The sequence below is a fragment of the Balaenoptera physalus genome (assembly GCF_965194825.1).
Source record: "Balaenoptera physalus genome assembly, chromosome: 5".
Taxonomy (NCBI): domain Eukaryota; kingdom Metazoa; phylum Chordata; class Mammalia; order Artiodactyla; family Balaenopteridae; genus Balaenoptera; species Balaenoptera physalus.
The window spans coordinates 24045427-24065915 of NC_138884.1; the positions used below are offsets into that span (position 1 = coordinate 24045427).

Consider the following 20489-nt stretch of genomic DNA (forward strand, 5'->3'; position numbering starts at 1 on the left):
AGGTGAAAAGACCAGGTGGTAAATCCAGAAGTGGAGTGAGGTCAACCGATTTCTGACTTGCTCTGCGACTCTTACAAATCATTTAATATCCATACTTTGTTATCTTCCAAATGCAAATGGGGGTAAACACCAGGACAGGAATGACATGGGGTTCTGTGATTTCCAGCAGTCAAACCATAAGTTGAAGCAATTTGTGCATGAGCAATTTTCTCATATACACATGAGGAGGTTGGATGGATTTAAGGGCTCTGAGGGCTCAAGTCCCCTCAGATGGATACCATCAAGGGCACTGAGGTGGGTGTTGTACACAGATTCTTATTCACTGGCTGTTTTGGGGCCTTGGGGATTTTTCCTAGGGGACCTGATATGGGCAAGTTACTGCCTCTGGTGGATGCATATTAATTCTCCCCCTATGGCCTCCAAAGGATTGCTGAGGAAAAGCTTGAGAAATTACTTTGGATTCAACTCAGACATAAGGTTTTCTTACAAAAGGTCCACAGCCAAGCACTGGCTGTGCCTTGTTCATCTTCTGGAAGCCGTGGGAAGGCCTTTCCTAAGGCATTTCTGGCATATTTTAAATGTGTGAAACCTGAGGGAATAAAGAAATGGAAATCTAAAGAGATTGTATGTCTCTTATAACCATGTTCTTCTCCATCAACTTAGCCATAATGCTTACACCCTTGAATAAGAATTTTACATAATTCCATTGAGAAATAGAATAGTCTCTTCTTGACCTTCCACAATTTTAAAGCTCCTCAGAACAATCATTTTAGAATAAAATTTGCTCAGGGACTGATTCATATTTCAGATTTATGGTGCTGTTCTTTATTGATATTCACTCCTTAGGTGATCTCATCTAGTATTGAGACTTTAAGTACCATCTATGCACTGACACTCCCATATTTATATCTCTGGCCTAGACCTTTCCTCTGAACTCCAGATTGGATTTCCAATCACCTACTTCACACCTCCACTTGGTGTCTAAAAACATCTCACACCTAACATGTCCAAACAGAAATTCCTGTTTTTCCCACCAAACCTGTTTTTTTCAAAGTCATCTCCAACTCCATGAATGGCAACTTCATCCTTAAGTTACTCAGTCCAAAAACTTGGGATTATTCTTTTTTCCTTCTTTCACAACCCTTATTCAACTCCTCAGCAATTCCTATCAGATTTACTTTAAAAAATGTTTCCAAAATCTGATCCCTTTGTGCCAACACCACTACCGAGCTGGTCCAGGAGAACATTGTCCTTCATCTGAATTATTGTAATAATATTCTAACTGGTCTCCATGTCTGTTGTCACCATGTAGTTTCCTGTGTGATCCTTTAAATATGTGAATCAGAATCAAACCTTCTGGAATCTTCCCAACATATGGAGGTTAAAACAAAACCCTTAAAATAACCTACAAAACCCTATGAAACGTACAACCTTCCTAACTTTCTGTCCTCATTTTCTAATAGTCTTTCTCTTGCTCTGTTCCAGGTACTGGGCTACTTACTCTTCCTCCACAATGCCAGGCACACTGTAGTTTCAAGGTCTCTGTATTTTTTGTTCCCTTTTCCTGATATGTTCCTTCACCAGATTGTTTCAAGGTGATCTTCTATATTTGTCTTTCAACTTTCAGATTCTGCTAACTGCTTCCTCCTTGCATTGCCACCTTTGGACTAGGGGTGGTAACAAAGAGTCTGGAATAATACATTATCACTTGTGGTTCTTCCTAAATCTCATTTTGGTAAATTGTCCTTTTGTTATAAGCCTCCTTTGAATTATTCTGATTTGAATGTGCTCTTTCCTGTTGTGACCCTGAGTGATGCAATAATTAGTATTACATTTTGTCTTTATTGGTACTGGAAGTGGCCACAGGAAATAGGCCTTCCAAATGGGATTCTGACATTGAGTTTCTCCTAAATTCATGGAACACAGAGATAATCATCCTGCTAGGGGAAAGTGGGTACAGAGGTATTTCTGTTACCCAATTTATCATCACTGATGGTGGTAGAGAATGATGTGCAGTTGGAGGGGATAGAAGTGGGAGATCACTATGGCAACAATAGAGATTATAAAGCACGTGGAATAAGCTGACTTTGTTTTTCCCTCAAGGGCTTACTTAGGGGAAAAATAACTTAAGAGATTCAAATTTATATAACACATATGGAGAACAAGAAGCTTTGAAGGAATTCTTCATCTTCTACTGTTGCAGGACCTATTTGTCTAAGGCACAAGTCCAGGATGTGATTGTAAGAAGTGGGAGACTGCAGCATTGATCAAATTCTCAAGTATGTCAAGTTTCTCAATTAAAACAAAAACTGGTAGAAAATGAGTTGTACTCTGAGGCAGGGGATTTGCACATTTGAGCAGACATTGGGCTGAGAACTTTGATCCTCCAAATTCTCTTGAAATTCTCTTGCCTGGGGAGGTAGTCTCTGCTCCATCCCCTCCCTCTGAATAGTCTTCTTCTGCATAAAAGGTTTTCAATGATTGAACCTAAGGCAGTTACCTCATAACCTGGTGCTGATTTCCCTTAGGACCCAACATCATCAACTCTTCTTCTTTCATCAACTCTTCTTCTTTCTAGACCTATAATGATAGTTATTTTCCAAACTAGCACAGTTTAAGAAATTCAAGACCTGACTCCATGAGGAAAGAGCATATAGAAAAGGAGAGAAGAATCAACCAATCTCTATCAGCAGATGCCTGTTTAGTCAAAACCTTTGGGAGGACCCAAAGGATGCACCACTCACCAAAGGATTTAGAAATGTATTGGTGTGGGGACAGCTGTATGCTTGAAAGGTTCTATGATGGCTCCTTTTAGGAAAGAGATGATGGAGGGCATGATGCAGTGTCATGGGTTCACTGATCTCAATGTGAACAGTGGAAACCTTAGATTTGTAGAGGATGTTTAGTAGCAATTAACTGTCAGAGACAAGGTGGGTGCTATAATAAGCCACAGGGTTTGAATGATAATCATAAATTTGGATCTGAGGGGTCTGTGACAATGCTGATTCGATGAGGAAGTCCCTAGTAATGAAATAGATGGCAGCCTACTAATGGGCTGTTTCACATATGTAAGTGGAAAAACTATTGGCCCACAGTACAGAAACCTAACTTGAATCTTTGAGGTGAACTTCATGCCTTCTATCCATTTTCTAAATCTAAATTGATTCATAGACCTGAAGTCTCTTAACTGAGGGGTAGTCCAGGTCCCTTTGAGGAAAGACATTGTAATATGGACTTATCAATCCTGTAAATCTCATCCCAAGACTTCCCTGGAAGCTCTGAAATAATTAATTATGGTGACTGTGCACTGAGCAAATGATAAATGCCCACACTTTCTGGGGGTTATTTTTGTCTATGAACTGAAGTGAATCCCCTAAGGCTAAAAATTGCATTTGTCCTAATAAGCAGGGGCTCACAGAAACCAAGAATAGATGAACTCTTGGCTTACGTCTAATAGTAGTTCTCAGAAGACTGGGGATAAATACTACAATTAATTCCTTATCTAGAAAGTTTAGGAGAATTAATTTGTTTAAGAAGAGACAAAGTTCCCATATTGGTACACTGACCTATGAAGTGGGGGACGTTATGATAGAAAAGATCAATAGAAACCCCTGAAATGGGCTCCCCTGCTCCACCAATAAGATGATGAACCAAAACAATATCTCATTTCTGGGGATATTCTAAAGATTAGTGTCACTATCAAAATTTTGAGAAATGAAATCGTGGTTATGCTTACCACATATTATTGAACATGCCTATTTGGTTGGCACAAAAGCCGGATATATCACGGAGAATAATAGTAAACTATAGCAAACTTAATCATGTGGTGATTATATTTGCAGCTGTATTATCATTCCATTTCAATCAGTGAGGAAAATCAGAAGCAGTTCGCATTTACATGGCAGGGACTACAGTATACAGTTACTATTTGGTCCAGGTGCTATGTCAACTCCCCTACTCTATGTTATAACATAATCTAGATGGACCTTGATCATCTTATTTCACTAGACATCTTACTCGCCTACTACATAAATGTACATTCCTAACTCGGTCTGGTAAGTAGGAAGCAGCAAGCACTCTAGATATCTTAATAAGACATATGCATTCTAGAAAGCAGGAATGAAAACTATAAAATTTCAGGATCTGAAATATGAGTGGTCCACTAGGCATAACGTGACCTCCTTTCTGAAGTAAGGGGCAAGTTGCTACACCTTACACAAAACTCATCATTTAGAAAAAGGTATATACCTAGGACCAGTTAGGATTTTGCAGGCAATGCATATATTTGAGTACGATCCTATTACCTATGTATTGGTAACTTATAAGGTTACAGGTTTTGAGAGGGAAAACTATACCAAGAATGGGCTCTGTAGCAAATCTAGATTGCAAATGCAGGCTGTTCTGCTATATGGGCCTCATAATACAGGACACATGAATAAAGGAAGTATTTGTGGCAGACAGAGATGCTCTTTGAGCCTCTGGAAAATTCAATAGGAAAATCAACAGCACAGATACCCAGGGTTCTGGAATAAGGCCACGTCCTTCTTTACTGACAACTATTTTCCATTTGAAAAGCAGCTCCTGGCTTGCTACCAGACACTAAATACTTGACCATGGAAAGTAAAATGACTATGCAATCTGAACTTCCCATTATATCTGAAGTATTATTTGATCCACAGAAATTAACATTGGACATAAACAATAATTTTATACTATAATTGAAGTAGGATACACAAGTCCAGTCCTAAACATATTCAATCAACTGCAGAAGCTCAGACTCAGTATTGTACCTGCTTCTACTGCTTTGCCATCTTTCCCTCATTCACATCTATGGCTTCATGGAGAGTTCAAAATGACTAGTTAATTGTGGAAGCAAAAGCATGGACCTGATTTATGGATAGATCTGCATGCTTTGCTGGCACCAGCTGAAGAAGGACGGACTTTGCAAAACAATCACACTCAATGATGACCCTGAAAGACGGTATGATGGAGTTATTATCACTCCATGATAATACAACAGCTGATGGGACTTCATGTGTCTCCTGAGATAAGAATACGTATTTTTCAACTAATGAAGGACAAGAATGAGTGGTGAGGGACAAAGCACATAGGCTGTGCTGAATACCTCTCATATCAACTTATCAACATATCTGCAGATCAACTTTTCCCCTTCTGAATTTCCATCTCTGCCCAGGGAGACTGATTTGTGTGGTTATGTCACAAGCTTCTCCAACATTCAGCTGAGTAAGGCCAGTAGGGACCACAGGCAGATCAGAACCAGAGGGGGTTCAATGTGTTGATTCCCACGGCTCTTTTCTTGTGAGTTCACTTTAAACTAGCTGTGTCTCTTGACTCAACATCACTATTTATTTCACGGTAACTATTTCTACATGATTCTCCCCTTTCATGATCTGGTAACTAGTCCCTCCCTTGTCTTTTTAGGCCTATGGGTGATTACAGTACTGTTCTACCCAACTCTGAGTTAACACACAACCCTTGTGTTCCAATCCATCCTACCTACACCTTTGTAAATAGAACCTTAGTTTTAAAAAATCCTCTAAAATTTTCCAATTTGAGAGTACCATCTGTTTCCTATTGGGAAATACACCTCATGCAGTCATCTTTCCTCTCAGCTACACACTGTTTACTATTTAGAGCTCATGAATTTGCAAGTGACAGAAATATTCCAACTAACCTTGCTTAAGCTGAAAAGTATAGGAATTTATTACCTTGCATCACTAGAAAGCCCAAGGGATAGCAATTCTTTCTCCAGGCATGGTTGAATCCAAGAGCTCACATGATATTGACAGGGCTCTCTCCTCTTGGCTCTACTTTGTGTTCCCTTTTAGGCAAGTCCTTTCCACAAGGTGACAAATATGGACACTGGCAGTCCTGGTTTATAGTGGCTTCACAGGTTGCGATCCCAGAAAAAAGAGCATGAGAGATACTGCAAGTGTCCTAACGCCTGTCGTGATGTGATTCCAATGGTGAACTGCTGGGTGTAGCTGAGGTTGCTTCCCTGGCTGTCTCAGTGGCAGTCACATAAGAATAAGTGAACAAACCCACTGCAGTTTGACCGAGGAGTGGCTGTGAATAGAAAAGAACATTGCCTGACTCAGAGGAGTACCATCTCTCAATCCTCAATTAGAGCTCATTCTCTTTGAAGTAGTGTAGACTTGAAAACAAGGAAGGATGCTGATAATAGAGTGAGTAGGGCAAACTAAAGGCCAGCTTCTGTTTTGACTGGAATGCTCTTCTTGCTAAAATGTGGCATCACTTGTCTGCCTCAGAAGAAAAGCTGATTCAGCAAATCCATTTGGAATGGCCTCTCAGCCTCCATCTGATTGCCAAGTTCAATAATATTGTAAAGAGGGATTCCCTTGGGTAAACAGTGAAGTAGATTTGTTCTAAGGACTTTATAAAAAGCAAAAAAGCCTTTTGGCAATGTTGCTTTTCTTCTTTGGCAACCCATGCTGCAGATATGACTTGGAGCAGTTTGTGTGAGCCGTTGGGAAGAAGAGGACTGTAAGGGAGCAAATCTTGTCTAGGATGGAGCGTGTACTCCACCCTCTAATAGAGAATAGATAACACAGCTGGATTATAGCAGCGGAGGGAACAGATAGGTAGGATGGAGTGAGCTCCTCAAGGGAATAATCCCCATTAACGTAACTAGTAGAGCCATGGAAAACCTTGGGGGTTTCTTATTAAAGTACAACGTGAGAGTGGCAGGCATGGAAAATAGCTTTGGCCATGGTGTTAATAGACTGGCAGGAAAGAGGTTATTACTGTCTAGGAAAGGAGTGCTGGGGTCTAGACATGGGAATAAACAGTTTATTGGAGAGAAAGTAAGACAGAGAGGTAAAGAAATTGCTCTATGCTGAAAACAAAATAATATGTGCTAAGAAATAGTAGACAGAATTCATTTGCCTCTTAAATTCTTGTTTGCACACATCAAGCCGGGAATCAAAGTCCTATAGAAAGACACATTGCATCTTTCACAGAACATATAACATTTTGTGACTGGAGATTTTGGCATCTTTTACTCAACAGATTTTTGTTAAATTCTTTATTGACTACTATGTATTTAGTACCTACTAGGACAGGTAGTGTAATAATACAATAGAAAAATATGGGTTTTGGTGTCTGGTAAGACAGGTTTTAAATACCTGTTCTGTCACTTACTAGCTTTGTGCTTTTGACCAAATATCTGAACTTCCTGTGTTAAAGGCAGAACACAAGTCCTACCTCATAGGATTGCTGTGGATATTAAATTAGATAGTGCATACAAAGTGGTTGGTACAATAATCACTCAACAAATGGTTGTTGATATTATTACTGATTCCTTAATGAAAAAGGAACTGTTAAAACCAGAATGGCATCATAGTTAGTTGCCATGTATATCAATGTTTATTCCCACTTCCCTTTCCCCACAACCATAAATTATTTGAACAAACTGAACCTGTTAAGGTTCAACACTTTTTACTTTTGTAGCCTTGCTGGGAAAGGAGTTTGTGGCTTCTCCGTAGTATAGCTTAATCCCCCACTGGGATCAAAAGGTGGTATATACTTTGTCTGTCAATCTGGCTCACAGGCTTCACCAGAGGAGACATAGACTACCTCTGCTAAGAAAAATAGCTGTAGTCTGAAATTTCTGGTTGCCAGCATGGGTGTGTTCCTATTCATCCCAATAGCTCAGTATTTTCATTGTGTATTTAAATGTCAGTGTAGCTTAACCTCTTGGATCTCCCCTCATTTTGCCACCAGTTAAGGCCACTGGTGCAAAACTTGTTGTTGTTTATTGCTGGTGTTGTTGTTACATTAGCAAATGAGAGGGGCACATTTAAATGGCATATCTGTGCCCTTATTTTAATGGAGTGAGTTAGCTAGGAGGATGGTGCTACAGCAACTGGTTACACAAGTGTGCCAACAGGAGAAAACTTCTGAGTTAGGGGAAAGTGTCTCTTTTTTTAACTTTTATGCACACTATTTAAAACATGGTTACAGCAAATTGTTTCCCCCTTTGCTATTGGTATCTCAAGATAGTTTTTCAGTTTAAAATTTGACTTATTGGAATCACATTTTGAAAGTTGGAACTTAAAATCGAATATAAGAAAATGCTTTTCTTGATCATTTTTTTTTTTTTAATAACAGCTTTTTTTTTTTTTAATTTTATTTATTTATTTATGGCTGTGTTGGGTCTTCGTTTCTGTGCGAGGACTTTCTCTAGTTGCGGCAAGTGGGGGCCACTCTTCATCGCGGTGCGCGGGCCTCTCACCATCGCGGCCTCTCTTGTTGCGGAGCACAGGCTCCAGACGCGCAGGCTCAGTAGTTGTGGCTCACGGGCCTAGTCGCTCCGCGGCATGTGGGATCCTCCCAGACCAGGGCTCGAACCCGTGTCGCCTGCATTGGCAGGCAGATTCTCAACCACTGCGCCACCAGGGAAGCCCTCTTGATCATTTTTTAATCAGAGAAAGTATATGGTGGCTGGTGTCCATGGATTATTCATTTTGGAAATTATCTGTTTGCTTTTTGCTCTTTCTAATTCAGAACTATGTATCCTGCTTTCATTTTCTTCTCAGTTACTTTGTACTTAACAACTTCTTTCTGATTTTCCTAGGTAGGTAAAAGAGAAATCTTGAGATATGCAACAGAACAACAGCAAACAGGAACACAGTTGTGTAAAGCAGAAAGACCTCATTAAAATTATATTGTTGTTTCTTAAGTTACTTAAAAATCAATAATGACCTTTTAAATCTCAGAACATTTTTTGGTTTTAATTAATACTTTTATGTCTTTGTTTAATACCTCCATGCTGGACATTTTCAGGTTGCAGTGAAGAGAGGCATGCTCAGGGTATCAAAGGTCACAGTGTTTATGGGGAAAAGATGTCGAAGCGAATGCAAAATCACTAGAGTTCTTGTGACCTGATTCTTGGTCAGATTTCAAGAGCTGGTGCCTGTAAATCTTCCATCGCTATGGTGTCTCAGATACTCCATCTCTATTTCTATTACTTCTCCTTCTCCTGCCATTAAGGACCAACTGACCCTGTGAAACTCAAACTTTATGAGTTTAATCCTGTGAAGACAGACTGTGGGACAGAAACTGCGAGAGGAGATATGGTTTGATGCCCTTTGTGAACACCTCTTCTGCATCAAAAAACCTGGCTCACCTGTGGCTCAGGTGCCATTCTTTGGTCCAATCAGCTGTGGCCAGAAGAGCAGGATTACATATGTAAGGCATGAGATCACATGCCTGAAGGGCCATCTGGTACAACTTATGGTGTCTTATGCCTATTACCTCTTTCTTAGCAAAGGACATGGTCATGGCAAACGTTCAAAGCAAGATAAAGTCCTCTTCAGTGTATGTCATAACTCGAAATGCAGAATCTAGAAACTTCCAAGAACTTAAAACACATACCCTACTTCACACCCATTAGGATGACTGCTATTAAAAAACCAGAAAATAACAAGAGTTGGCAAGGATGTAGAGAAACTGGAACCATTGTGCACTGTTGTTGGGAATGTAAAATGGTGCAGTTCCTGTGGAAAACAATGTGGTGGTTCCTCAGAAAATTAAAACTAGAACTGCCATATGATTCAGCAATTCCACTTCTGGGTGTATATACAAGAGAACTGAAAACAGAAGCTCAGAGATATCTGTGCACTCATGTTCATAGCAGCACTATTCATAATAGCCAAAAGGTGGAAGAAACCCAAGTGTTCATCAGCGGATGAGTAGATAAGCAATAGAATATTATTCAGCCTCAAAAATAAAGGAAGTTCCGACACGTGCTACAACATGGATGAAATTGAGGATATTATGCTAAGTGAAATAAGCCAGTCACAAAAGGACAGTACTGTACCATTCCACTTCTATGAGCTACCTACAGTAGTCAGATTCATAGACAGAGATAGTAGGATGATGGTTGCCAGGGTCTGGTGGAAGGGGAAAAGAATGAAGAGCTATTATTTAATGGATGCAGAATTTCAGCTTCACAAGATGAAAAGATTTCTGGAGATGGATGGTGGTGATGGTTGAACAAAAATGTGAATGTAGTTAATGCCACTGAACGATGCGCCTGAAAATAGTTAAGATGATAAATTTTATGTAAAAAATTTTTGAAATGGCAAAATATCCCACACACACCCATAAGACACTGGAATCACACATGTGCACGTGCACGTGTGTGCGTGCGTGCGTGCGCGCACACACACACACACACACACACACTATCACAACTATGGAAGAGTTAGCTCGGAGTAGTGGTAATGTGTGCAGACCAGTCTATAATCAGGCTGCCTGGGCTCAAATCCTGCCTCTAGCATGTGACAGCTGTATGACCCTAGACAACTTAACCTCTCTGGGCTTCAGTTTCTTCATCTGTGAAACAAGGATAATAACACGATTTAACTCATAAGGTAAATCATGAGGATTACTTGCACTAATACAGCATTTAGAATAATCTCAGGAACATGCCATGTGCTCAGGAAATGATAACTGTTCTTACTATTTGGGTATGCATAAAATGTGATACTTTATTGAGTACATCAAAGATGGGTGACTCTGGCAAGTGCAAATTCTCTTACAATCTGAAATAAGGAATTTCTAATAGAAGGTACTAATATCCTAAATGTGAAAGAACAAAAGCTCTTTGTTCTGGGAACATAATGGTTTTGTTTCTTTAAGTCAGAGATGTCCACGAATAAACCCACATATTGTATTCTAAGTAAACTTTGTCTTTTGCTTGTAATTATTTTCAGTGTTGCCATTCTCTTAAAGAAAATGTATTTCTACGTTGGATATTTTGCTTTCTCAGTTTCAGACAATAGATTTTTTGCTAGTTTTTCTCTCTCAGTTATTCTGGGTTTGTATTTATTGTAGAATGATTTAGTGAGCTTCTGAAACATGGCTGGGCATATTTAATTTTGCAAACCAGACTAGGCTAGACACAGAGGGATCATATTTGCATAATGGCCACAGTACAGCTAAACTTAAAGCATTTTCCTTTGTATAACAATGACATTCAAATCATTATGCTGCTCAGAAAATAGCAATAAACTAACCCAGTCAGGTGTCCTGGTTTAATATAACACACTGTGGTCCTTTTCTCCCTCAACATACCTAATGAGTATCCTGTTTTGCCAGTTTTTCATCTCACAATCCACATAGGGCATTTCAAATGATTGTGTGTGTGTGTGTGTGTGTGTGTGTGTGTGTGTGTGCTAGTTTGTGTATAGGAGAGTCTTGTCTGAAACAAAATAATCTGCTTTCCTGATTTGTTTTTATTTCTATTGCAATTATTTTCTCAATTTGTATTCTTTTCTTAAAATTTAATTTAATTTATTTTTTATACAGCAGGTTCTTATTAGTTATCTATTTTATACATATTAGTGTATACATGTCAATCCCAATCTCCCAATTCATCCCACCACCACCCCCTCCTCCCGATGCTTTCCCCCCTTGGTGTCCATACGTTTGTTCTCTACATCTGTGTCCCTATTTCTGCCTTGCAAACTGGTTCATCTGTACCATTTTTCTAGGTTCCACATATATAAGTTAATATATGATATTTGTTTTTTTCTTTCTGACTTACTTCACTCTGTATGACAGTCTCTAGGTCCATCCACGTCTCTACAAATGACCCAATTTCGTTCCTTTTTTGTGGCTGAGTAATATTCCATTGTATATATGTACCACATCTTCTTTATCCATTCATCTGTCAATGGGTATTTAGGTTGCTTCTATGACCTGGCTATTGTAAATAGTGCTGCAATGAACACTGGGGCTCATGTGTCTTTTTGAATTATGGTTTTTCTCAGGTATATGACCAGTAGTGGGATTGCTGGGTCATGTGGTAATTCTATTTTGAGTTTTTTAAGGAACCTCCATACAGTTCTCCATAGTGGCTGTATCACTTTACATTCCCAACAACAGTGCAAGAGGGTTCCCTTTTCTCCACTCCCTCTCCAGCATTTGTTGTTTGAAGATTTTCTGATGATGCCCATTCTAACTGGTGTGAGGTGGTACCTCATTGTAGTTTTGTCTCAATCTGTATTCTTATTGATGCATTTAAATGATTTTTAAAAGCTTAGTAAATATGCATATATGACCAGTAGCAACAGCAATTTGTGTCAATGTATACTATGGTTTTAGAATAAGTGTCATGTGATTTCAAAATTTTCATTTTAATTAGATATATTGAGAATACAGATATTGTCCTGGCTGCCACAATGTCGTGTTTTTCAATGGTATATGGAAAAATCTAAAATTATAGATTTTTGTTGTATTCTTTTTTTCTCTGGAATGATAGTTATGAGCATGAAATTTGGCATCATATAGACCCAGGCCATTTGCTTCGCTATCTGCTATTTGTTTGAATTTGGGGAAATGAGTCTTTCTGACTCTCAGTTTTCCTATTTATAAAGTAGGGTAATAATACCTATCTCTTAGTGTGGTTATTAGGATTAAATGTGAAATCATAGAATCTGGCTTCCTTCTCAGGCTGGCTCCTCATCATAGTGGCGAGATGGCTAGAAGCAGCTCCAGACTTACATCTGACTTGTTAAATAACTATAAAAAAGAGGGCTACAAAAGGCAAAGGACCAGTATTCATTTGATTGTCTCACATAACAGGTACAGTCCAATCCCTATGGCCAGAAGAAAGGCATATATGAAATGGTGAGTCTCATGCCAACTATTTTTTTTCAGTTGTTTTTCTTTTAAGCTGCACTGAAGTATAATCTACATGTGATAAAATTCACCCATTCTATCGTACCATTTGATGAGTTTTGATAAATGTATACTATTGTGGAACCGCCCACCACCAGATCAAGGTATAACACATTTTCATCACCTCAACAAGTTCCTCTGTGCCTCTTACAGTCAAGTCCCTAGCCCCAGCTCCTGCCCATCAATGATATATTTTTTGTCACTACTGTTTTGTCATTTTCTAGAATTTCATGAATTCAATGATTTCATGATTTGTGATGAATTGAATCAAACAGTTTTTTATGTCTCCTTTCTTTCATTTAGCATTCTAAATGCTTTTCAGATTAATCCATGCTGCTGCCTATGTAAGTAATTTCTTTCTTTTCGCATCTGGGTGGTAATCCATTCTATGGATATGGCACTATTTGCTTTTCCATCACTATTTGACCAATTTGGGTTGTTTCCAGTGTTCAGCTACTATGAATAAAGCTGGTATGAATGTCTATGACAAGTCTTGATATAGATGTATGGTTTTTTTTTTTTTTTTTGGCAGGGGGGGAAAACCTAGGAGTGGGACTTTTGGGTCATGTAATATGTATTTAGTTTTATGTGAAACTGCTGGACTGTTTTCCAAAGTTGTTGTACTATTTTTTCCTTCTAACCAGTGATATATGAGAATTTCAGTTGCTGCACATCTTTGTCCAGAGTACTTGGTCAATCTTTTAAATTTCAGCTATTGTACTGTGTGTTCTATATCTAGCTGTGGTTCTCATCGCATTTCCCTAATGACTAGTGATGCTAAGCATCTTATAATGTATTTATTTGGTGAAATTTCCTTTTAAATCTTTTCCTCTTTTAAAAATTGTGTCTTATGTCTTTCAGTTATTAACTTTTAAGTATTCTCTCTATATTCAGAATGCAAACTCTTTATCAGATACAGGTTTTGCAAATATTTTCTCCAAGTCTGTGGTTTGTCTTTTCATCTTAACGATACTTCTTGAAGAGGAAAAATATTTAATTTAATGATATAAGTTATCACTTAAAAAAAATTTCATACTTTTTGTATTCTATCAAATCTTTTCCTACTTCCAGGTCACGAAGATTTGTTTTCTATATTTTATTTTGGAAGTTTAAAAATTGTATCCATTATGTTTACATCTATAATCCATTTTGAGTTATATGTATATGACGTATGATAAAGATACAGGTTCATTTTTTTGCTTATAGCAATCTAGTGTTCCAACACCATCCAACTCCAGCTTTCTTTTGATTAGTATTAATATGTACATCTTATTATGTCTTTTTCTTATTCGTAAGTGTGTTTCCTGTAGGAAGCATATAGTTGGTTTTGTTTATGTACAATTTGACAATCTCTATCTTCCAATTGTTGCTTTTATATAATTTATATTTATATTTGGTCTAATTCTTCCCCTCTTCTTGGCAGTATATCACCTATCATATTTTGAAGGCAGCAATTATTAAAACTTCACATTATGATTATTTCTCCTTACTCTGATTCTAGGCTACAGAGGCAAATTTATACTTAGTTTTTCATTCTATTGGTTTTCTGCAGGACTATAATGCAACCAGTAAGAACCACTGTAGTCTGCCTAAGAGTTATATTTCTAATTGTCAATCCATTCATTGATATTCCTGGTTACACAGCTGTCTTTGTAACCAGGGTTGGCCCCAGGAAACTATTCCCTTTGAGTGTGCTGATATCCTTCAGAACTGAGGTTCATGCCTTTAAACATGATGATCCCACTGACGTCCTACCACCCTTTGAGGCCCTGAATGGGTGTTCTGCCTTTCCAGATAACTCTCTCCATTTTTGCTCTAACTGAAAAACTGATTCACTTTGTTATAAAGCAGAAACTAACAACAACAACAACAACAAAAAGTTCATTTCTCAGGTCCCTCTGAGCTATTCCCCACAATACAGGAAAATTTACTGGTAAACTTGTATGTTTTATACATAATCCCTGCTCGGCTCACAGTCTACATTTTATATCCTGTTTCTTGGAAAGTTTCTTTTAGTACTTTTAGATAAACCAGTTGATTTACAGCTACACACTTAAATGTGAGGCTTCAGTGATTATCACTGTGCTCACTTAAAATGAGACTCTTAACTTTTGTTTTTGCTTGAGTCTCTGAAATCATCAGAGAATCTTTGGGTGTCTTTGATCAGCAAATTGGGAAAACATATTTTTAAAACAACAATCCATTATAGGAAATTTAATTTCCAAAAATGCTGAAAACCAGAATCTAACTTTACTTCTTCTAAAAGTCCCTGGCACAGAATTTGTTTCCATAGTTATAAGGCAATAGAGAAGGAGTAAAACTGAAATTCATTAAAAAGAAGACAAATAAAAAAGTTTAAACGTCTTTTAAAATGAGAAAATATTTGGAATACCTGGAATTAGATGATACCTAAGTATTGATAAAGATTAGTATTGATATGTAGCTGTTTCTAAACATTTTGTAAAAAAATTTAAATTGGAAGGAAAATTGGAGGCAATTCCTTGGTCCACTGCTCCTTAGCCCTAGTGCAGCTTCTCAGAGGCAACAACTAGTATTGCTTTCATTTTCAGTCCTTATTGTTATTCTATATACTTAAATAATGTGCTGGTACTATTATTTCTTTATTTATCAGTGTTTCTAATCTGACAGACGCTCTGTTTTACCTGGCAAATCAGTGCTTTTGTATATGGGATGATCACTGGTGTATTTGAAATGATTTCCACAGTCTTACTTTGTGTTTCTTTTAGTCCAACACTTTTCCCTTCCTCCGTCCTTTTCTGTCGTCTTCAATTTATCAAGATTTTAAAAATTCTCTTATTTGCTTCAGCTAGTTTAGAAGTTATGAATTGTATCTTTGCTGGTTACTTATCTTAACAAACTTACATTGACTGATTTTCCAATGTTAAACCAAATTTAGGATTAACATAAAACCACTTTTCTCACGATGTAGTATTCTTTTCATATATTGCTGTTTCTGAGTTGTGAAAACTTTAGGATGTTTTGTATCGTTGTTTATGAGTGAGATTGCCTGTCACTTTCTTCTCTTTTACTGACACTACTGGGGTTTGCTATCCAGGCAATGCTAATTCTTAAAATCAGTTGAATCAGTTGAGAATTGAAACATATTTTTAATTCTTTGGAAGAGTCTGTGTACATTAGAATTATTCACCCTTAATGTTTAGTAGAACTCAGCAGTGAAACGATCTGGACCTGGAGTTTTTGAGGTAGAAAGTTTTAAATTATTGACCCGAGTAATTTAATATTAAAATGTTTTCAGAATTTATTTATCTCTTACAAATTAAAGCATTTTTGTCTGTAAAATCAGTAGAGATCAGCTTTTTCATGACTAAACTGGTTACTTATCTCTCCATCAGCCTATTAATTTTAATAATCTTTTTTTAACTTTTTTATTTAAAAAAAATTTTTAACTGTGCCACGCAGTATGTGGGATCTTAGTGCCCCCTGCAGTGGAAGTGCGGAGTCTTAACCACAGGACCGCCAGTGAAGTCCTAATGGTCTTTTCAATCACTTGTGACTTTGTCGAACCTCTCCTTGAGTATTTGTTTTCCATTTTTCTTATTAACTTCTCTTCACTTCTCTTTCTTTGATATTATTTGTCTTCCAAATTCTTGTCTTGGATTCTTATCTCATTTATTTAAGACTATACAGTTTTCTCTACATGGTGGTTTAGTTGCATCCCATGGATTTTGGTATGAAGTATTTTCATTTAAAGAAGTGGATCTGAGTGGAGCAAGAGGAGGTGTGTGGTGAACGCTGGGATGCACTTCCTTATCACCCTTCAGAAGGGAATAGCGGATCCCGTCAATTACTGAGAATCCTCCAGGCAGAAAGCCTTCCGCTCTAAGCCCCCTTCACGTACTGCCTTGACTGATGAGAGCTGCCTCACTCAAGCTTATGCCTCCTGCCTCGGGTACTCTGCACCCAGTGCCTGGTTGATCTGGGCTACAAATTCCCCACCCTGTCTCCCAACTTAGGACAGCACTTAAGGGTCAGCTTCAAAACTCCCTCTGGAGTCAGCTCAGGTTTCTTCCGATATTTCATCACAGCTATACTTCCCCTTCTGTCCAATCTTGTTTTCTTCTCTTTCTCCCATCAGATATTGATCCTAAGAGGACTCTTTAAAAATCTTCTGGCAGAGTAACCTCTGTGTCATTCTTCTTCTCAGAGAATGAAACCTACGAGAGAAGGCTTTCTGGAGGAAAGGACATTCAGCCTGGAACTAAAGGAATTCTATTTAAGAATATGTACAGTGAGTACCAACAGCTCACAAGGTTGGAGAGTAGGTGTTTGCGCATGTCTATGTGCTAAAGTGGAGGGATGCTGGGGAAACGTGTATTATGAGAGATAGAACCAGAAAGGCAAACTTCACCTAAATTACACAGGGTCTTATAATCCACCGTGAGATGTTTGGGGCCTTACATCCCACTACTAGTACTATAGACGTGGGTGCCAGGCACAGCTCATGAATTAGAAGAGCTAGGTGGGAACTCTTTACTGGATAGAATTCAAGAGTATAAAGGGAGCCAGATTTCCTTCAAATAATAAAGGTATTGTCATTTCTTGAAGTGTGAGAGCACTTAGCCAACCACAAATGTTTGCAGATAAAATGATCACTCAATGATTACAGAATTTCTAACTACCCAATTCCTCATTAGAAGTCCATTTCACTGTTGACTTACCCAGCAGGATTTTGGAAAATGTTTTTACCCTGTGGGGAACCACACAGCCTTCTCCTCTTATGGCTTGCGGGCAAATAGCACCCACTGGGAAAATTCTACTGCACAATGTCAGTGTTCAGAACCAGATCACCGCTGTGCTTTATTAAAGGCATAAATCTGAACTTGTGCTGAATATGTGCAAAGTAAATTTGATTTGTACATCTTTATAACATAAAAGAGTTGCTCCAGTTTCCAAAGGCGGCCTACTTACTCTCTCATTAAAGGATCAGCACCACAGTAATATTTTCCAATAGGTGATATCATTGACAGGTCTGCATTTCCTTATTTCAAATTCAGTGGAGAATTCAACGTAGTCATAAGTAAAATCCAAGCAAATACCTACTTCTTCAATTGTTAATTATTCATCAGATGTGGAAAATAATGATTTTATGATTACAAAAAATGCAGTTAAAATTAGGCCTTTCGGTTAGAAAAAGAAATTTGTATAAGTATTTAGCGAATCTAAGTAGGCGTGGGTGACAGAAGGAGCATGAAAGAGGAGGAAGAGAGGAAAGTGAGGAAATATCTGCCTGTGCTTGATTGAAGAGAAAAATAATGATGATTTTCTAAAGATTGGAATAAGCTCTTCAAAGATCTGCCACCAGCAGAAAAGTCAGCGGAGTCACTTTGATAATGAATTCAGCTGAAAGTAGCAAACCCTGTTGCATAATACAGGACTTCAGAAGCAGTGTCGCAACTCCTGAGTGACATACTGTTAACCTCACCAGCTAAGCGTATCCAGGAGAAAACGATGTTTGTGTATAAAGTTTCATAAAAGGGGCTGGTAGGCATAGGGATATTTTGTGGTTTCTATTAGGTTCAGAGTAGCTGCTGCAATGATTGAAAGCAGCAAAGTTCAGTCACTCAACACAAGGGAAGTCATTTCTCACACGTACAGAACTCCAGTGAGGACTAATCATATGCTCCCACCTACCTGCAGTGGAGGCTGGGAAGTGTAATTCATGCCTATGAAGCCACTTCTCAATGTCACCTTTGTACTCTGGCAGATTTTAGTGTGCAGTTAACTCTCCTCCACGTGTGCCGTCACTGTCCTCAGAAAATAGCAACAGATCCCCTTTTGATGTGTTTTTCTGATCATTTCTGCATTGGAATGCACACATCTGATCTATGTCTAGTCCTCTGCCTTCATTTAGAAATAAAAAGGATTCTATTCAGTTCAATGTAACACAAATTTTTGTACTAAATATTATAGGGACCTAAGATTGTTGCAGGGCAACTGTAGAGTCTGTGAATATTAATAGTAAATAAGATATTGTTAGGATCCTCAGGGAACACATAGAGAAGATGTTCTAATAAAACCCAATTTCAGTACAATGCAGTAAGTGCTAGGCTCCTTTAAGAGTATCAGAGGTTTACTCTTTTTTATATTTTAATGAAGCATCATTCATTGGAGGATTAATTGTCACAAATTATCACAATTGTGTTGACATTTGAATTAAGTTGATTTATGTCACATGCCAAAAAATGAAATAAACTTTATAAGATTTTAGTAAATTTCTAAAATGTAACAATATTGAGAACTTGGTATCGCATCAAAAATGTCTGAGATTTTGAAGAAAATTCTTCTTAATTCTGTCTTTCCAAAGTGGAGGAAGAACGTCAGGCAGACTCAGAGTAGCCAATGTCATTTTTAATTCCGTAACATAACACATGGAGTCAGTCTTTTATTGACAACTAATAATTGATATTTTGTTTTAATGAGATTTAGTTTAATAAGTTCTCCCAGACTGAGGCGTCTGAGAAGTCACTATATATCTCAGTGACTATATCATTACTATATATCATTACTTTCTATGTTATTCAGTGTTCTCCACAGCCCAGATTTACTACTCCTAATTCCACTCTTATACTTTTTGATCAAAAATCGAATGCATTTTGGAACTTCATGTGTAATTAGATATTGTAATGGAAAAAATCAAACCCAAAGGGTCTGGATCTGCCATTGCGTGACCCGAAATATGCATTTAAATATGCAGTGTCTTAGCAGTTTCCTCCTGTGTGAAATCAGAGTTTCAGATTAATGAAGCTTCAGTACCCTATGTATCCTGTTTGGTGAGTCTATTATTCTAATACATTTCTGTATAGCTATGTTGTCTATGCAGGGAATTTCAATGTAAAAAAAAAAGTCCAGTGGACATAGGATATTTCAATAATAGCCCTTTTGTTATTTAGATGTAAACTTACCTACTTGTTCAATTTGGAAGTCAGTTTGTTTATGCTACCTTCTGTTTATGTCTTTAGCTTCTTCTGTGCTATATCTCTCTTATCCCCATCCCCATGAATGCAAAGTATTGACTACCTGAAACTTACTTCATAAGCTACAAGCTTAAAACCTTGCACAATTCTTATGTTTGTCAAAACTCTGCTGAGGAAGATAATATATTGAAAAGAAATAGGCTCGGTTTTGGGAATACTTCCAGTTGTGAGTCCTTGGCAGGTTTGGACTTCCACTGGAGAATAAGAGTAGCCAAAGCTCTAGTTCAAAATCTTTTGAAAGATAAAGCTATGGAGATTACTCTAATGTATTCAAGGTGTGCATGGACTTTGAGTACAGCTAATAATAAGCTCCCTGGAAAATATGATGAAGACATTGGCAGATTATCAAAGTTCAACAAAATCAACTTCATGCACATCCGAGACTACCGTTTCCAAAATAGATTGCTGGATTGCAGGTTTACCGTTTCATCTGGAATGTTAACTTTGGGAGTATGGGAGGCATTTTTCATAATCACAGGGAAGGGGAAAAGAGCTTTGCCCCCCACCTTCAGTATGTGTCCTGATGCTGTTTTCTCTTAGCGTCTGAAATTCAAAGTAGCTTCCTCCAAAGCAGAAGGCCACCCAGGAGCTGGAATGAGAGTAGCATGCGGAGGAATTTGTGGTGAAATTTGGCTGCAGTCCCTGAAAGCCCCCTTTCCTGTATTTGTAAAAGAGTGTTGAGTAATATTTGAGTGCTTATAATGGGATAGATGTTCTACCCACCAAACTCGGCCTCTAGGGGTT

The 20489-nt window shown here is 38.0% G+C and overlaps 1 long non-coding RNA gene across 2 annotated transcripts in view; it reads left to right on the forward strand.

Moving 5' to 3' along the window:
* The window catches only part of LOC309661089, a 155293-nt gene that overhangs the window by 48464 nt on the left and 86340 nt on the right, over nucleotides 1-20489 (forward strand). For both annotated transcript variants that reach the window (XR_014263851.1, XR_014263852.1), the window contains exon 2: nucleotides 16916-16999. This is a non-coding gene — a long non-coding RNA (uncharacterized lncRNA). The remainder of the gene's footprint in view (nucleotides 1-16915; nucleotides 17000-20489) is intronic.